Source organism: Balaenoptera acutorostrata, chromosome 11 (assembly GCF_949987535.1).
Source record: "Balaenoptera acutorostrata chromosome 11, mBalAcu1.1, whole genome shotgun sequence".
NCBI lineage: Eukaryota > Metazoa > Chordata > Mammalia > Artiodactyla > Balaenopteridae > Balaenoptera > Balaenoptera acutorostrata.
In genome coordinates this window covers 57,470,593-57,490,037 of record NC_080074.1, presented here as the reverse complement: position 1 = coordinate 57,490,037, position 19,445 = coordinate 57,470,593, and the positions used below count along the sequence as shown (strand labels likewise).

General features: G+C 36.3%; 1 pseudogene; it reads left to right on the top strand.

The window, feature by feature from the left end:
- Positions 1 to 2,750: 2,750 nt before the first annotated feature.
- On the top strand, positions 2,751 to 3,945 carry LOC103008450 (28S ribosomal protein S9, mitochondrial-like; annotated as a pseudogene).
- Positions 3,946 to 19,445: the final 15,500 nt, after the last annotated feature.

Sequence of the window (19,445 nt, the reverse complement as noted above, 5' to 3'; positions counted from 1 at the left end):
CACAACCATAAATAAATAAATTAAAAAAAAAAAATCTGTGTGTAAGTCTTCCTGTCCCCACACCCCGGGGCCATTTTTGGACATGTCTAATCCTTTTACTTTGCTCCTTACCTTTGCTTCTGTGCATAAAGAGTAAGGTCTTAGGTAATGGGCATTTACCTTCCAACCAGATCCTATCTTTGAGTCTTAAAAAATGATTTGAACTTTTAACAATAATGCACAAACAATCCCTCCACCGACTGGTATCTGTGAATTTCTTTGAGTCGTATATTTGCATTTCTAACCTTAGGGAAGTCAATCACTCTGCAGCTCAACTTGCCCTTCTGAAAATGAGTATCTAGCTGCAATAACCTAAGAACTTCCTTTTACATATATAATTCTCATATTTTAGAATATGAGGAGTTTAGAACGATTTTAAATTATACCAGACCACCAGCTTCTTTAGTGGCTTCCAGATTTTACCAATAAATTAGCCCCCATGGTAAAGTGTTCCAAATATTTGGAGAAAGCTTGCTTGTAACTCTTTGCAACTAACTAAAAATATGAAAATATGATAATGAGAACAGCTGGCATGGGGCCCAAAGCCCCACATTCAATTAACCCCCAATCCTTTTAAAGAAATAATACAGGAAGGTTTAAAAATGCCATTATTTGTGAAACATATCCTCTTTAATTATGGGTTTAGAAATGCAGACTTACTGCATCTCTCCCTACCCTTTCCACATTCAATCTTCATTCTCCAGAGAATGGCAGACATCTTGCATAAGACCTATTACTGTTGCCCCATGATATTTTCCTGAGGTCATGTTTTTCTCTTTGTGCACACATTTACAAATCTATGAAAGCATATTTCTTGAGAAGAACATCTAAAAGGGAACATAGGGATGTGGATCAATAGGAACCATAGCTTTAAAAAGAGACCAGTGGGAAACTACAGAAAATGTCAATATGAAAACCCTTATCAGCTATACACGATGCTATTTAAGGAATAGGCTTTGCCTTGGGGTTCTCTAACCCAGTTATTCATTAACTGACAGGCAATGCCTGACCTGAGGGATATTATTATTATTTCAAACTTGGTCTTTTTCTTCTTCTCCCAAAGTCTACCTATTTCAACTGAACCCTTCTAATAAAATCCTTTTTGTGTGACTATACATTTTCTAGAAAATGATAAATTGTGGGAAAAGTGGAATTTATTTTAAATGTTGTTTGAAGGTTACAATCTTATTAGAAGTCCATGAATTTGAAAAACTATGCAACGTATGACAGCTCCTGTATCATACAGCCCACTGGCAACAAATGAGCTCGGGCCACTCTTTCTGTGAATATCTCTATTCAGAAAAACCACCTAAAGCAATTTTATTTACTGAACATGTCACTACTGTTCCTAAGAATGTCTGATATTCTTTTCAGTTCATACTTTATTAGTTTTTACAAAAGATCAATTGATGACTGCAAAGAACATGAACTAATGAAACGTAACATTCGATTTTATGCACATTTTTCTTTTTGTCGAAAAGTGGTGTCTTATTTCTCTTGAATACTATATATCATTTAGTGTTTAACATTTGGTTTAACTGAATACAGATGGATGATGTTTGGTAGTATTTTGAAACTGATTCCTAACCTGGAGATGTTTTTTATGATCCAACATTTTGCACTGAGAAAAGTTCAAAGCAATATCTACAGCTGATAATACTATCAGGTAGAATTCTGCTTTTCATTTAATTCCTCAGTTTTGTCCCCATTATTCCAACCTTAAGCAATGAACTTTGAGATGAATTATTAGTAAAAGAAAGTATACATGCAATCAAAGTTGTAGTGACAAATGATTTAAGTTTTTTTTATTGTTATGTGGTGAAATGAAATTCTAGGGTAAATACGTTTAAATAGTATGTGCTACATTCCACAGCTGCTTAGGACATTGCTTTGTCAGGAAAGAGGTGGGTACTTTACATAACAATTAGTGCTTCCCTGTACAACACCTATTGTGTATGAATAATTGCTCCTTTGCTTGTCTCTTTGGGATATGATAAAGCACTCCTTGGTAAGGTTTGAATGACATCAAGGTGAATAATTTTTGGATTCTGACTGAAAGACAAACGAGAATACTTAATACACAAAGAGAGAAGACAAGGGGTAATTTAAAAATACGTTATTATGAAAACATTTCAACTGGTTTCATAGGACTCATCTATGGATTAGAAGAAGGAATGGTACAAGGCCATGGCTTTTCCAAGGATTACACTTCCAAATGTGAGTACTTTACAGTATATTTTGAAGCATGACTATTTTAGAGTTCATAATATAGGGAAGTAAATGATCCCTTATTGTGCACTTATTTGTTATTGTCATAATTTTAGCCTAGGTAGAATGGATTGTCCTCTGTGATTCATATATTAATATTAATTAAATAGTCATGTTACTATTTATTATTAACTATTAATCTCTCAAACTTTTATTACTGAAACAGAATTATAAGGAAAACATTTTAGTATTATTAATGAGGTCTAAGTTTGTTGAATATTTACCATCCCAATTTAGCTCCTCTGCAGTGGTGAGACAATACCTTGCCTACTTGGGCAGAAGAAATGAATAAAATATAGAGTCAAGGGAATTTGAAACAACATGAGAGATGTCATTGTGGAGAAATGGGAGCACAGGGAAGCGTAAGTGTTGATAAATTGTGGCCATGTAATAATTAGATAAGATGGCTTTTCATCCTACTGCCCGCGCCTCCCATAGCCAACATGGCGGCTGTCCGTGAGTCCTGCGGTGCAGCCGCTTCGTACCGGCTCTTTCTTGCGGGTAGGGTTAGCTTTGCCCAGGGACAGGGCCTCTGGAAAGCCGCGACTGCTAAGCTGCAGAGAAGTCCCGGATGCCAGATATTAAGGCTAAGACACACTACAGTTGTAACAACAAGGAAAAACGTTGCAGCCTTAAGACGTAAACTTACACAGTGGATTTTACTAAAAAGCAGATTGAAGAATTCAACATAGGAAAGAGACACTTAGCCAACATGATGGGAGAAGATCCAGAAACTTTTACCCAAGAGGATATTGATAGAGCGATTGCTTACCTTTTTCCCAGTGGTTTGATTGAGAAGCGAGCCCGGCCAATAACGAAGCATCCTGAAGAGATTTTTCCAAAACAAACAGCAATCCAGTGGGGAGAAGATGGCCGCCCATTTCATTTTCTCTTTTATACTGGCAAACAGTCGTATTATTCATTAATGCGTGGAGCATACGGAAAGCTACTAGATGTAGAAAACCGTCAAGACCAGCTGCGAGCCAAAGGTCTGTTTTCAGAAAAAACTAAAGCCAAAGACCCGACTGGCAGCAGATGGCTGATTAAGGAGGAACTGGAAGAAACGTTAGTGAAAAAACTGTCAGATCAGGATTACGCACAGTTCCTTCGGCTGCTGGAAAGGTTATTGGCGTTGCCGTGTGACGCGGCTGAAGAAGAATTTGTGAGCAGGTTCCGCAGGAGTGTAACCATTCAATCGAAAAAACAGCTGATTGACCCTTTGCAGTATGACGAGAAGGGTATGGCCTTCAGCACAGTCCAAGGTAACAGAAAGACTGCAGAGGCGGAAGTGGCTGTTTATGACTGTGGAAGTGGGAGGATAGAAGTAAATGGGGTCGACTACCTGCTCTACTTTCCGGTGACTCAGGACAGAGAACAGCTGACGTTCCCTTTCCACTTCCTCTACCGGCTTGGAGAACACCACGTGACCTGCGCGGTGTCGGGGGGCGGGGCAGACGGGCGGCGCAGGCGCAGGCCATCCACTTGGCGACGGCGAGAGCCTTGTGCAGTTTTGTCACCGAGGACGAGGTCGAGTGGATGCGCCAAGCGGGACTGCTTACTGCTGATCCCCGTGTCAGAGAGCGGAAGAAGCCAGGCCAGGAGGGAGCCCGCAGGAAGTTCACCTGGAAGAAGCGCTGAGTTTTCTGGGCAGGAAAGGAGAGGGACGCTGTGCACCTGGCATGTGGCAGACGCGCAGGAGACACTTGCTGGCCAGGGTGAAGCAGCACCATCAGACGTTTGAGTTGTGAGATGATTTATTCTAAAATGCAATGTCGTAAAGGTTACCTTCTAAAAATAATTACTTAAAACTGTTTAGCTTTGTTCTGCTGCTTTACTTTTAAAACTTTTTCAGAAGAGAGCTTTAGAAGCATAACTCAGAATCTTGGCATATTCGACCTGAAAGGAGCATTCAGCAGAAGCCAATCACGAGACCGCCTTTTGCGGACGGAAAGGCCCAGCCCCACAGATCTGACCCACCAGAGCCGCACTGCTAACTTAATGACAGGACGGACTTGGACTCACTCCCCCTAACTCTGTCGTTTTCCCAGATAGCAGTTGTTACAACGTATTTTTCAAAACTGAGGGATGAGAGTGCTTGTTGAGAAGAATGAAGTCCGTGGAGCGTCTTTGTCAGGAGCTCAGCCGAGTCTCTGCGGAAGACAACAGGCCAATCCCCTCCCCCAGCCCCTGGCAGCCACCATTCCACTCTCTGTTTCTGAGTTTGACTCTTTTTTTTTTTTTTTTAAAGATTCTACATATAAGTGAAAAAAATTAAAAAATAATTAGATGAGATGGATCCATGCAAACCAGTATTCACTGTATATGGAGTGGAACAATCATTAGCAATCAAGGAGAGACTTCACACATAGCTAACGTTTGGAAATGCACAATTCATTTAAAGTTTCTCATTTGAAAAATGCCTATAAATCTATAGATTCAACAAAAAAAAGATATTGCTATGTTTGTATATTTCTAGTCTATGACTTTTATAGGTTCCTGCCAAATCAGATTTCCAAGTGCTCCCTTAAATTGTAGTAAATACAATTTTTCTTTTTTTTTTTTTAGCAAAATCTCTTTAACTTGAAAGAGTTCAGGAAAATTGGCAGAAATAAGAACTGTTAGTTTCGCAATCTTATTATGCAAATTGAAAAACCCATTCATTGTAGTGAACAGGCCTCTGCAGGCATAGTGGTCTCTGCAATTGGAGAATGAGATATTTACATTTTTAATTCGAACACGCTGGAATGCCAGAATGTCTGCTCATAACCTTAATGAGTAAAAGTAAATTTTGGTGTCAAATTGGTTTAAAAAATATATTTGAGAAATGAGAAAGCAGGATTTTTTTAAACTACCCTTTCATCAGTCTAATACTTTACATATTCCACAACTACTTGTTGAGGATTTTCAAAGCATTAAACACAGTCTTGGGCACTGAGGATACAGAGATCAGTAAGACTCAGGGATGCTCAATGCAACTGAGAGGACGGTTGGTAAGCATTCAATTACAACTCACATGCAGTGTGCTATGACTTATCTTAGAGGATAAATCCTGTGGTTTATCCTGTGGTTTATTCTGTGGCTTATTCAGGAGGGAATGTACAGTTGGCAAGGCACAGATCCAAGGAGAAAGATTGGGAAGTCGTCAGTGTCCTACGGGGCTCACTCCTACCCTGCCTCTCTCTCTACTGCTGTCTTCACAGACTTCTTCCCTTGGAATTTAACTCTGTCTTCTTTGTCCTCCCATGGTACTTTCCACCTGAAGTATTACTATTTCTGTTTCCCCAGATCACCTGCCTAGGGTCAAATTCAAGGTGCAACTTAATGGCACAACAGCCAATCTATACTTTCATCTTTTTTTTTTCTTTCTTTCCTTTGGCTGAAAAAGAAGGTAATTTCTGAATGTCTCAGGCCTGCCAACTTCCTTCTGTTACCAAGTGACTGAGGTGGCTCTCCCTGTCTAACTACCCCAGGACAGAATGCCAGAATGTCAGGAGAATCCAGACTGTTGAAAACTCCACTGTTGGAAAGTATCACTGTTATTGTAACTTGTGCCTGAAATGATTCTCCTTCACATTTTGGTCTCCTTTGCCTTCCATGGATAATAGGGTTCCAGGGACAGGCTACGGAACCTGGTGTGAGTCTATGTGAGATCAGAGGAAGTGTCTTCACCGTGAAGCAGCCACACTGTGTGTGACAAGGACTAATGTATGTGCACCCTCGATTGCTCTGCTCACATTCTGCAAGCTCTACCTCCAAACTGACATTTTATTTTGCCAGTCCCCATCCTCAGGGTAGATGTAGCTTCTATTCTCAGATTTCAAACCAGACCACCTGATTTCCATTAACAGTATTTTTTGGGTGTAGTTGGCAGAGAACATAAAAATGAGAAGCTCAAAGATAAAATCAAAATGTAATTAATTTTTAAATTCTATTTCCTGTTTCATCAGATTAAGAAAATTGTAAGTTCTTCCAGGGCAGGCACCATTTGTATATTTATATGTGCCAAGTAGTCATTATGGCTGGTTGTGTAGTGCTGTTACAGATACCTCATAAGCCTCAGCAGCACCAGGCTCTGAGTTTATAGTCTATGGCCCTCTAAAAGGATTGACAGGCAATATGGACCATATATAGATGTCCTGTTTTACAAGGCTAGGCATAGCAGAGACACCTATTACCATCAGTATCTGTCACAAATCCTAATCTGCATTCAACAGTGACTAGAGCTGGAGAGTTTATTTACTCTCTTACATTGCATATATCTTGTGTCAACCCTTGATTTGCTTCATCTTAATGCAATTCCCTGCTACTTTGATTTTCCTGAGTTTTTTTATAATGCAGAATATTTCAAAGGCTGATAATCAGGCTTTGTCTCATATTATATATTTTTTAACAAAGATACTAGAAGGATGACACCAGGATAGGTTATCAGTATCAGTGCATGCAAACAACAACAGTGAAAAAAGCAAGTCTTTTTCACGTAGATAGTGTATGACATTGTTTAGGATAATACAGTTATACCTTGAACTTTATATTTTTAATTAGTCAAAAGATATAGTTTAAATCAGTGGATCCAGAGCAGAGGGACATGTACTCATTGAAATCTTGCTCTTATTGCACGGAATACATGCAAAAATCCATATATACATCAATTTTTTTCCCCTAGACTGAAGGAATATTAGGTCTTGTATATATGTATATTATAGTTTTTAAAGTGTAAACAGATACCTTTCAGATTAATAAATTACAAATATATTTAAAAGTATTATCCAAATATAGATCATGGTCAAATAATGTCATGATTAATGTCTATAAAATTATGTTGGTATGGGAATCTGCAAATGTTTTGATTTTAAAAAGGACTTCATTCTCAAAAATAAGCAATTCCCAACCTAAGAAAAATATGGACTCCTATCCTTATAGGTAATGGATGAGGCAGAAATAAAATCATTATTTCCTTTTCATTTTCTAGAATGATCTTCTATTTGAAAATATCAACTTTTGATATACTTGTACTATTTCAAGTGATTAGTTACTGAACAGCAATTTTATGCCTAGAACTATAAAAATAACTTTACATCCATCATATTATTTATACTTCACAATAATCACACGAGGTTAAGTTTTACTTCCCCCCTTTTACAGAGGAGGAAACTGAGGTTTAGAGAGATGTAACGTGGCAAAGGTGACACAGTCCTATTATGAGACAGAGCACAAATTAAGCCATGCCAGAATTATTTAATATCTCTGCTGTACACAAGCCACCAAAAACAAAAACAACCTTCCAAACAATGCTGGAGATACAAGTTTCAGTAATTCTTTTTATATATATATAAATTTATTTATTTATTTATTTATTTTGGCTGCGTTGGGTCTTCGTTGCTGCGCACGGGCTTTCTCTAGTTGCGGCAAGCGGGGTCTACTCTTCGTTGTGGTGCGCGGGCTTCTCACTGTGGTGGCTTCTCTTGTTACGGAGCATGGGCTCTAGGCGCGCGGGCTTCAGTGGTTGTGGCACATGGGCTCAGTAGTTGTGGCTCGCGGGCTCTAGAGCGCAGGCTCAGTAGTTGTGGCACACAGGCTTAGTTGCTCCACGGCGTGTGGGATCTTCCCGGACCAGGGCTCAAACCTGTGTCTCCTGCATTGGCAGGCGGATTCTTAACCACTGTGCCACCAGGGAAGCCCCAAGTTTCAGTAATTCTTAACAGGAAGTTATTTCTTAAACCGGAAGTTCATTTATCAATACTGGGTCCATTTTTCCTAACGCTTATAATATTTTTTGAAGTAGTATTTATTTATTATTGCTCCTTCTATGGAAGAGCTAGGGGAACTAAAATGAACAAATAAACAAACAGAATCTTTTCAGTTCTGGATAGGTAGATTTTAAACAGGTAATCAGACGTCAAATATAGTTGTTCTGTGATCAATTAAAGTTCTTTTTCAGGAGACCTTCCTACCAAAAGAAACCTGCACATTATCTTGGTTGACTTTTAGAATTCCCCTTCAGCTATAATGACCAAGGATAATTCAGGGCCAAGAGGAGTCTGGATTTCTTTTCTTTTACTTCTCAGGTTATCTCTGGATGAGCAGCAGAAACATTGTGTAGACGTCTGCTTTCTCCAAAACTAATCTGTTTTTATGACTTTTGTATCATTTGCACGACTGATATCCTTATTTGTAAAAATGTCATTTTATTGACTATCTTCTAGAGAGTTGCCTAAGTTTAAAGTCAGTAATATTTTAAAAGGAGAAATGCCACATATATTTTAATAAATGGTAGTCTTTGTCAGGTTTCTCCACCATAAATTTACTCTTTTTCCTGTGCTTTCCATACTTTTCCAATATATAGACCAATATCAAGTTTAAAATGTAAAGAAATACCATTTTTAGAGATTGCCTGTGGACTACACAATTTATACAGTTTTATTTACCAGAAACAAAAGTTTGATCTTTTAAATGGATCAAGAAACAATGTTAGCTGAAAAGTCAATACTTTGTCCATTATTTCGGTGAACTATCTAAGCACTTCAACAGGACATGCAGTGGTTATAGAAAAATATTAATTTATTTCCCATATTTCTCCAAAAATATTTGCATGTAGCAAAAATATGTTTTTTTTTTTAACCAAATGAATTTACTTTAGAGAACAAGAGATTTTAAAGTAGAGAGACTTATGGTTCTCCATTATGTGTTATACCAGAAATAGTACTCCTCACACTGAGAAATCTTGCATTTTGGTTTTCTACTTTAAAAACAAAACAGAGAGAAGATAGGAGAAAACATGTAACTAGGGCAGAGGATATTATTAAAAATATAAAAGAGGGTAAAGAAGACATGTAATATTTCCTAATAGATCCATTGTTATGAAAAGTGATATATTAGGAAAAACAAGTTTCCAGCCAGCACTGAAACAAAGTTCAAGCCCCACCTTTTTGGTTTTTAGCTCCTTAAGAAAAACCTAAACAGGCCCCCCAAAATGCTTGTCCCTTCATGCATGCCTATAATAAAGACTATGTTTCTCAGCTTTCCTTGCTGTTAGTAGCGTCTTGCTGTTAAGTTCCAAACAAAAGTATGTCAGATCAAGTTATATGTGTCAGCTTCTGGGAAACTTAAGAGCTAGTTAGTCTGTACCTTTTATCTCTTCTTTTTTAGCCTCTCCTTTTCTCTGCTGACTTGAATGCAGATGGATGTGGCTGGATACAGTCAAGCCAAAGTTGACTATGAGTTGAGTGGAGCAACAGACAACGAAGTTAGCAGAACAACAAGACAGAATAAGCTGGGTTCCTGACACAGAAGGTACATCAGCCCTGAAATGATTATCTCCAAACTTTTACATGAAACAGAAATAAACTTTTGTCTTTTTAAAGCCACAGTCATTTTGAGTTTTCTGCTACTCACTGCCAAACCTAAGTTTAATTAATATATTAACATTCTGAGCCCAAGCTCTTGCTTTTTGCTAATAGTAATAATAGCTAATATTAATTGAATTTTTTCCCCATGCACTGGTCTATATGATTTGTATATATTAATTCATTTAAAATTTACAAGAATTGTATGAAGCATGATGATTGCACTTATTTTACAGATGAGCAAACTGAAGCTCCTAAACTTTAAATAAATTGACTCAAAGATCAAAAAGTGTTCAGTAGCAAAACTAGGATTTGAATTCAGTTAGTCTGGGATCTGATCACGTAATCTGAAGAACATGAAACCTCTGTACTCAAATCAAGAATTTTCAGAATATTAGAATAAAAATAATTTTATATTAAAGAAAAAAATCGAGGTTTGACTATTGTTAATAAATACTTGAAGAGGCAGCATAGCATAAAGTTTAAGAACATGGGTCCTAGAGACAAACCACTGAGAATTTAACCTTGTCTGCTTATTAGCTACTTATTAGTTAGATAATCTTGGTCAAATCTCTTAGCTTCTCTGAGCTTTGGGTGCTTCATTAATTCAGTGAGGGATAACAACTGTACCATGTAGCATTGTTATACTGAGGATTAAAAAAATAATTAATGTAAAGTGGTTAGCACTGTGCCTGGACCAGTGTTAATCTTCAAAAATAAATGTAAATTATTACGGTAATTCCTGACATCACAAAGAGAAAAAAAAAATCTACCACCAAACTTGTGAAAGTTTGACTAAGTTTTTAAAAATTCTTTAAACTCATATTATTTGACTTTTTTTTTCTAGGATCCATTCCTAATTACATAGAGTGAATAGCCAGATTTGAATGCTCTCCTGGCACTCTAGCGAGATATATATTTTACTCTGCAAATGGCAAAGATTTACTTTGCTATAATCCTTTTGAGAAAAAATAATTGAATATTTTTCCTTCCTACTTGGCAGTCTATGATAATGGCCTAATAAGACATAATGCATAGAATGTGACAAGTGTCAGAGATGAAGTAATTTGTAACTTGAAATAGTGGAAATTGCAATTCAAAGATCTTATATAGTTTTATTCTCTAAACATACTATGGTAGCAGGTGTGCCCAAGAGACTATTGCTGCATCAATTATTAAGCAAAAGTTTACCAGAATATTTTCATCAATTTTATTTTTTGTGTGTGCTTGTTTTATATTTCTAAGTTGAATCTAGTGTTGTCTGTTACCATGTACTAGAATTGCTACAATCAAACCAGGAAAATGTAGATAAAGTGTTTAGAATAGTCCAAAACCATTTGCTCAAAGACCATAGTGACAATACACTTCATGCATGCTGAGTGTTAGCTGTGGATCTGGAATTCTTCTTGTGTTTATTTAATTCTTCTAATTTATTTAATTCTTCTAATTACCCCGAAATAGAAAATTACTACCTTTATTTTACAGATAAGGAAGCCAAATCACAGAGAGGTTGAAATACTTGTTGAAAGTCATAAAATAAGTGGCAGAGCTGGAATTTGAACCCAAACAATTGGTTTCTAGAATCTCCCTTCAACCGTCATGCTATCTTGTTTCTCAATGTCTAAAATATAAGGCCAAAAGAAATTTTGAAAAATAACTAAAAAGTTAATTTTGGAGTCAAAGATTCTCTATAATTTGTGCTTACATGTGATAATAACCAGCAGAGAAGTCATGTTAAGCCCTTGTTTCAAAAAAGAAATAAAATGGATAGGCAAACTGTATAGGGATAAAAGTCCACAGAAATGTGAAATTACCTCTAAAGATTATGTTCAACCATATTTTTATTATACATTTCATTAACTATCTATAGTATCTTCCACCCTGTGTATCTTGCTTAACTCAACATACAGAAAATTCCACACTCTAAGAGCTTTCACCTTGAAATCAGAAGTATAATCAGAACTCAATCAATCAATATTATCATCCATCCAATGTCCTCAATCCTTTAGAGTAAAAGCAATGATTGAGTCTGTTTCTCTAAATACTTTGAACTGCTCATTTAAATATAGGGATTTTATACAAGGTATTTTCTCCTATCAGTCTCTAAATGTAAATGCTCTATATATCTGAGCTTCAGATGAACTTCAAGCAATGAAATTTTTATCAAGTTTTTCCTGGACTTATAAACTGCCTCAGTACACAACCACAGAGCATTAGTATTTCAAAATTAATATTAGGTATACATTAAGTACATTTTGAAATGCAACATAATTATTAGTATTTTAAAATACTCTGATCTCTATCATTAGCCTTTAAAATGTATTACTATCTTAGAGAAGCAGAGAAGTAGCACAATGTAGATAGGAGCCATGTATTTAGGATTAAAATCGAAAGTGTAGTCTTTTGTAAAGGTACATGGTCTACTGAGATTTTGAGCACTCTAATTAATTGCCTTCTTAGCAAATTTAGTCTTCCTAGTAGTCCTTACCTAGGGATAATTGATAGTTCAAAAAAAAAATCAAAATGGAATTGTGACAAAAAAACTTTAGGCTCTTATCGCATTAATGACATTATTCAGAAATATAGAGCTTGCACCAATGTTTTCAATTATTCAGTAGTTCAATAATTATTTTTGAATTCTTTGGATGTACATAATAGTTACTGTGCTAAAGAGGTTGCAAAGATAAATGCGGCATGTTCTATACTTCAGGAGTTCAAATTTTTAATAATACGTGGTATTATAGTGAAAATACTTCTCTCATGTCAGCATTTTTCACACTGGGTTATAATCATCTATTTATGTTTCTATCTCTTACGGAATCTCTGCAAGACTGTATTTTCTTCCATTTTGGATCCCTAGCAAAAATCTCTCAGCTTCGCACAAAGGAAATCAAGATTTGGTTTGGCAAAGTAAATAGACACCAAGACACACGAGTGGATGGCCTGTTCAGAGAACAGGTAACTGCCCTACCTGTCTGGAAGTGAAATAGCAGTCATCCAAAAGGTAAGTTAAACAGAAGCCACCTTGATAATATCCAAATAAAATATTTTGGTAAAATTCTAAGTATTTAAATAACATTATTTTGGGTATCACAGAATATTTTTCTCACAGAAGATGCTGATTATCCTATAAAAATAACTATGGGTTTGTGAGAAACAAACAAAAATCCATTTGATTAGTCCCAGTTCTATGAAAACATCCTTTCCTCCTACTATAATGAAGACTGCAGTCCCTCCTAGGTTAGCTATGACCTGAATCTAATTCTCTTTTTAAAATCTTGAGTATCAATCCAGAGCACTCCCTTTTTATCTGAAACTTTGTCTTTCTACAGGTACCTTTGTATGAAATTTACACATGCTTAAATCTCTCCCATCCTAAAAAAATGTGCCCCCTTGATTTCCTCTAGTAATCCAGGTGCTGCCTAGTTCGTGTTCCCTTTTATAACAACTTCTTAAGGGGTATATTCTAAAATGCTTTTCCTCTGTTTTTTTCACTTCCCACTCACTTTCCAACCCATTCCATTTTAGACCCTTATTACTCCACTCAAAGTGCTTTTATTAAAATCACCTGTGTTCTCTTTGTCACCAAATAAAAGAACATTTTTAGATACTATCTTGTATGGTCTCTCAGCATAATTTTACCTAACTTCTCTCTCCTCGAAACACTATCCTTCTGTTAAATATCCTTCTGGTTTCTATATCCTTTTCTTTACATTCCTGTTTGATTCTCTCTTATATACTCCTCTATAGCAATCCCATTTATTCCAAAGGCTTCAGTTACCATCTCCATGTCAACAACTTTTATATTGTTATTTTCAGTCCAGATCTCTTTTCTGGGCTTTCATATTTCCATATATGCCTGTCTACTTGACATTTCCACTTACTTATCAAAATCATCTCAAAAGTGGCCCCATCTAACTGTTTAAACTGTAATTCTATGAATCACATTTAACTACATAGCCTCTTACTCCCCACTTCTAATAAAAACTAAAAGCTGGCTTTTAAAAAATACTTGCAGGATTTTATTTTAAATTTTTTATTCTTATAAAATATATATAACCTAAAATGTTACCATTTTAACAGTTTTTAAGTGTACAGTTCAGTGGCAATAAGTACATTCACATTGCTGCACAACCATCACAACTATCCATCTACAAAACTTTTTTTAGTGTCTCAAATAAAAGCTGTCATTTTAATCAAGAGCATTTCTTTAGGGTCCACTGTTTTTTTCCATATTCATTGCTACCACACTATGTTATTGCCATTGCTTCCTAAATTATATTTCCACATCTGTACTTCATATTTTAATCCAATCTTCATATTTTAGACTGACCTTTGAAAAGTCTCTAGTCTATATAGATCCCATTGTTTTAGGAAAAAGATTAATGCATGAAGCACGTCTTCTCTAGCTCTATTTTCCACTATCTCTTTCTGGTTCAATGTGCTTCATTGCTCCATTTACAAATTCTTTAACTTTTTCAAATGAGCTTTGCTTGCTTTCACCATATTTGGTGGTTTTTGCACTTGATATTCCATGTCTTAGAATTCTCTTGCTTGCCATCTTCCTTTATGCCTATCTACATCATACCTATAGTCAATCTAGGAGACCTTTTCCCAGATATCTCATGGTAGGCTATGCCCACTTGTTACTCGCTTCTATACCCATTGTATGAGCCTTGATTTTATCACTCAGTGCTCTTACAAGATCAATGTTTATTTTTATCTACTAGATTTAAATCTTTCAGAAGATTGTGGCTACCACATTTCTGAGACTTAGTAAATATTTGTTGAATGTGTGGCTATTTCAAACATTCATTGAGTGTCTACTATGTTCCAGACACTGTTTTCTGCACTAGAGATACAGCAATGAGCCAAACCAAGGTCAGCACTCTCTTGGAGATGCCATGCTAATAACATAAGATTGATGATACAACAAAATAAATAAATTCATATCAGTTGATAATGTGCTAAGGAGAAATGAAAGCTTAGAAGGGGAGAGTAACTGGGATGCTATTTAAAAAATAGATTAAAGTCTTTTAGATAAGATTGCATTTGATCAGATACCTGATGAAATGTGGTGCCACGGTGGATACCTAAGAGAAGAGCCATCCAGTAAGAGGGATTCTCAAATGGCATGAAACAGTGTGTGCTTGGCTTGGTCAAGGAGGACTTCCAGGGCACGTGGGGTGGGGCTATGAGAGAGTGAAAAGAGAAGAGCAGGTGACAGGTCTGTAGGACCTTTAAAACCATGGCTAACACTTTGAGTGATAGAGCAAGTTATTGCAGGGTTGTGAGCACAAAAGTGACATAATATGATTTACTTTCTCAAAAGAGCACTCTGTCTGCTTTGTAAAGAGTAGGCTATGGAGAGAGTTAGTATAGAATTAAAGAGGCCACTTGAGAGACTATTTAAAATGGTTCTGGTGAGTGATGATGATGGTTAGAGCAAAGTGTTCTAAGTAGAATTGATGAGAATGGTTTGATCCAGGATAAATATGGTAGAACTAATAGTATTTGCTGATGAATTTGGTGTGGAATGTGGGAAAATAAAAGAAAATATTTATGATTCCAATATTTTTGAGTTGAGCAACTGGGAGGATGGTGTTGCCATTTACCGAGAAGGGAGAAATGAAGAAGCACAGATTTGATAGTGACAATAAAGAATTCAACTTGGGACATGTAAAGTTTGAGATAATGCAAACATATCCAAGTGGAATCGTAAGTAGAGAGTTGAGTATATGAATGAATGAGTTTCACTTACTTTCCATATATTCAGGAAAAAAATTACTTAATATTTTTATGCCTCATTTTCTTAATCTATAAGTTGACCCTGCTGGATTGTTTAAAGGATTAAAGGTAATATACTTGCAAATACCCCAAATATGCCAACACAACATAAGCATTCAGTAAGTTTTAGGACTTTTCCCCCTTCAAAATGCAGCCTATAAGATAAAGTTTTTGTGAGATACAAATGAGGCATGGGAAAATTTCCGCAAACTCAGAAGTATCAAAATGTAAAATATTAGTTCCATTATTTCCATTATCATTGGTAGTAATAAGGTAATAATGTCTTAGTCCATTACATTTGTTTTTCATACTAGCGATGCTTTTGAAAAATAAAACATGAGGAAATATAAGGTCTATTTCTTAGGCTCTTTGTATAGTAGAAGTCTCAACAAAGAGAAGCTATTTTATTTTCCTGACCTTTATATAACCTTCAAGTCAATGGAAAATTATAGTTCTTAATCATTACTTGGACAAAAGTCACATGAACACCCAAGTATTATTTATGGTGTTAATTTCCTAGAAGATACACTATAAGTGGGATAATTAACTCCACAAAGAAAAAGATGTAGCCAGCTAGGAATCGTGACCACTTTTCAGGCTATAGAAAGGGACGGCGTCCAGTGCTACAAATACAATTTTTTCCTAGTATAATCTGGTTCCAGTTTGATTAGATGTCAGATAAAGGAAGCAAGGCAAGCAGAATGTCTTCTCTGATAAAACCACATTTTTATTATAGACCTATCATCGATGCTCTTCATTCCACAATCCTTGCCAATGTCAGCTACTCTAAGTCCTGAATACTCATGAGACACTGGATTCCATTTAAAGACAGTTTTACCTTTCTGCCCTCTTTATCAGAATAATGTAGAAAATGAAAGAAAGCATTTCATTCTGATATCTATCACATCAGTGGTCTCGAAAAGTAAGATAGAAAAATGACATATTCATTTATTTAAGCTAATATGTTCAGTTCCAAAAGTCGGAAAGAAGAGATCTAGAGCAAGATAGTCATGTCTGAGTTAAAGAAACTGTGATTACGAACTTATAGGAACTCACTGGTAAGTGTTTAACAGCTTCCTTGATGGGGATCAAAAAGAGCAATTCAAAAGATTTTCAACCAAAAGTAGAGAAAGCTATTTTTTTATACTTCTTTGAGAAGTAAAAGAGTGTTGGTTAAAACAAAAAATGGAAGAATAAAACTAACAAATAGTAAAATGTTGAAAGTGCCAACTTGAAAAATCTGAGTGAAGTTTTGTGTGGAAAGTAAGCTGAACACTAGAAAACTAAATTCTGAGTGAGAGTCAGAGCAAGAGGAGACATCACAGCAGGCAGCAGGTAGCTGCTGGATATAAAGGCACCAAAATATGCTCCTCCAACTAAAAACTGGTCTTTTTGTTCTTATTTTGTTGCATTCAACCTAGAAGTCTAAGTTGTGATATATTTCTTATCCCGATGTGTTTGGTTTAATGACTTTTTTTTTTTTTTTGGCTGTGTTGGGTCTTCGTTGCTGCGCGTGGGCTTTTATTTTTTTTTTTAACATCTTTATTGGAGTATAATTGCTTTACCATGTTGTGTTAGTTGCTGCTGTATAACAAAGTGAATCAGCTATACATATACATATATCCCCATATCTCTTCCCTCTTGCGCCTCCCTCCACACTCCCTACCCCACCCCTCTAGGTGGTCACAAAGCACCGAGCTGATCTCCCCATGTGATGCAGCTGCTTCCCACTAGCTATCTATTTTACATTTGATAGTGTATATATGTCAATGCTACTCTCTCGCTTCGTCCCAGCTTACCCTTCTCCCTCCCCGTGCCTCAAGTCCATTCTCTACGTCTGCGTCTTTTACTCCCGTACTGCCCCTAGGTTCATCAGAACCAATTTGTTTTACTCTTAGAGGAAAACATAGGAAGAACACTCTTTGACATAAATCACAGCAAGATCCTTTTTTGAGAAAGACACATAGGGTTTTAGTACCAGCTGTGTCACTTTCTGGCTGTGTGACTTCTGGCAAGTCAGGTATTCTCTCCATCATCATTGTTCTTATCTGTTACATTAGGATAATAATAGTCCACACCGAACAGGGTTATTCTTAGGATAACACGTGATCATACATCTAAAGCACCTAGTGGGTGGGGGGCGGGGGCGGGCTAATAAAATCCTTTCTCAATCTGAGAATTAGGGAATGCCCAGGTAGAAAGGTGAAAATAATTATTCACAGGCTTGTCTTTATATTTGCTTTATGATGGTAGTCTGGAACTGAACTTGCAATTTCTCTGAGGTATGCCTACATATTTTCATGTGCTGAACGCATGGTATTTGGACATACTTGTTTGTTTGTTTTTTCCTGAGTGAAATGCATAGATTTTAATTGTACTATTTGCTGAGTTTGACAAATACATATACCTATGCAACTGAAACCCCAAACAAGACATTAAACTTTTCCATTCCCAGAAAATTTACTCATACCCCTTTCAGTTAATCCCCACTCTCTGTAACTAATCAACATTTTAATATCGATCAACTTAGGTCAATTTTGCTTGATTTTTGGATTTCATCAAATAAAATTATTAGTAAACTTAAAAAAAAAAAGAAGCTATGAGAGACATCTAAATTTAACAAAACAGAGGAAGAGAGAGTACATGTATATGTTGCGGGGTGTTGTGGGATCAGCAAATGATGGGTAATATGAAATTTGCACCTTGCTAAAGTCAGTTCAATAAAATATATTTAACTAGGTGTACCAAAATCTCCAGGGGACTATGAAAGTGGAGTGGAATGTACAAATTAAATAATCCATTGAGGCTCATGGGTGGGGTAGGGATAATGACGAGTCCTGACTGACCACGTAACCAAAACTCAGCGAGCTAAGAACTGAACTCAGGTAACCTCAATCTCAATTCTGAGCCACTTCATCTGTATTTCATACACCTCTGGAATGAGGTTCCTTGACTTTTTATTTGTTTGCATGTTTTGTTTTGTTTTACGTTAATGAAATGATTTGATGACATGGACTTCAGATGCCATGTAATAGCACATTTAAATTCTTCTATACTTTAGATTCTGGACGAGCTTAGTCCAAACTTGCATTTGTTTCTGATCAAAACAACTGTAACATCCCCAAGATAAGCAACTTGGGTTCCTGAGATGTGTTTCTCTTAAAGAATGACAAATTTTAAAGTAAATTATTTTGCCCATTTCTGTAACAATCTTGTCCTATTTTCTTGTTCACTTACCAAAGTATAGGAGATGACAAGCTTCCTTTGACAAGGTTTTAATTAGTTTCCATATGTGATATTTCTATACCATGTGGTCCTGAAATTTTCTTTTTGTGTGGAAAAAAAAAAGGCCACTCAAACTGTTTTAATTATTTATCTGCATCAGTTCTGATATTCCCCAAGCAGATGGCTTTGACACTTTTTTGCTTGTTTTGCTTCTGATTTTTTCTTTTTTTAAAAGCTTTGCTCTCATTCCAGCAATTCAGATGGACTGGTTCACTTTCTGAGCAATTGAATTAAAGACAAAGTAAAAGATCAGCTGTAGGTCAACTGAAGAATTTTCTGCAGTTAAACTTAATTTCAGGCAACTACTGAAATGAATTCAAAATTACCTTTCCTGAAGGGTGAATGGATGCTGTCCCCTGATTTCTGAAAGGACAGTGCTTGTAGGGCTTTTTCAAAATGAACAACGACATTTCTTATCGTTTGTTTGTTTGGCTGTGGGAGCTGGGTCCAGAGAAGGAAGTTGTTGTTTGGTTGGAGCTTCATTCAGTTTCCACAGTTACACTAAACCAGCAGCCAGCTTTAACAAGGATGATTTATTCTGTATAGGCAGATGAGGCATTTCTATCTGACAGGAGTGATTTAGTTCTAACACAGATACACTTTTCCATTCTTGCAGGTGAGGGCGCTAACTGGGCTGCCCCTTGGGACTCAAGCAGAGATACGTACCTTCTCTTTCTCTTCCTCTTCCTCTTTGACCCCAGCTAGTCTTACGCTTGGCAGAGA